The sequence below is a fragment of the Myotis brandtii genome, unplaced genomic scaffold (assembly GCF_000412655.1).
Source record: "Myotis brandtii unplaced genomic scaffold, ASM41265v1 scaffold484, whole genome shotgun sequence".
Classification (NCBI taxonomy): Eukaryota; Metazoa; Chordata; class Mammalia; order Chiroptera; family Vespertilionidae; genus Myotis; species Myotis brandtii.
The window spans coordinates 972,112-972,917 of record NW_005368491.1 but is presented as its reverse complement, the minus strand read 5'-3'; the positions used below and the strand labels follow the sequence as shown (position 1 = coordinate 972,917).

The 806-nt window shown below is 49.8% G+C and overlaps 1 long non-coding RNA gene across 2 annotated transcripts in view; it reads left to right on the top strand.

Annotated features, from left to right (window-relative positions):
- Window positions 1–108: 108 nt before the first annotated feature.
- LOC106727825 overlaps window positions 109–806 on the top strand; it is a 29,048-nt gene continuing 28,350 nt past the window's right edge. For both annotated transcript variants that reach the window (XR_001364082.1, XR_001364081.1), the window contains exon 1: window positions 109–160. This is a non-coding gene — a long non-coding RNA (uncharacterized LOC106727825). The remainder of the gene's footprint in view (window positions 161–806) is intronic.

Below are 806 nucleotides of genomic sequence, written 5' to 3'. Positions count from 1 at the left end.
TCAAGGCCCCGCCCCGGAACCGCTCACCTAGTCAACTTCTTGGCCAGACCCCGCCCATCCCTTCCCAGGCCCCGCCCAGCCGCGCCCTGCAGCGCAAGCGCAGTGAGTCGCCCCTCGGGCTCTGGCTGTGGAATTGTGATAGAAGAAATGCAAGAGTCTGGTGAGTGCAGCCAGCCACCGGGCTAAACTGTTGAGAGCAGAGGCAGTTAGGACCTCAGAAGCGTGGGCTTCATTTTCTCTGCTCTGAGGCTTTGCCCTCGTCCTTGAGCTGCCCGGTACATGCACGCTTTGTGACCTCGTCCTCTTATTCTGTCCTGAAATCCATGTTCCTGTGGCCTAGCAGGCCCCTGGGTCTTGTATGTCCTATTTATTAGGAAGTGGGAGGGAGGAGAGGGGCTCGGAGGAGGTTATTAGGACTGACTGCTTTTATTTTCTCTCTCACACGTTTGTCATGTCTTAGAAAACGTGGCTTTATCTGCCAAATATTAAACCCCTTCATTTTAACAGACGACTGAGTGTTCCATTCATCTTCCCACTTCCCACAGCAGCCCTGGGATTGCACTTGATAGATAGTCAACACATATTTGTCGAATTGTGATTACTAACTTAAGACTGAAAAAAAAATTGGGCCTTTCTGTCTCCAAATACTTGTTCTCAGATCGTTAATGTCATTCTTAGGAATTGAGATGCTCAGAGAAGAGGTGGAATCTGAGTGGACCATTTAAGACAGTGGTTCTCAACCTTGGCTGCACATTAGAATCACCTGGGAATCTTTTTAAAATCCTGATTTCTGGGCCTCATCCTCC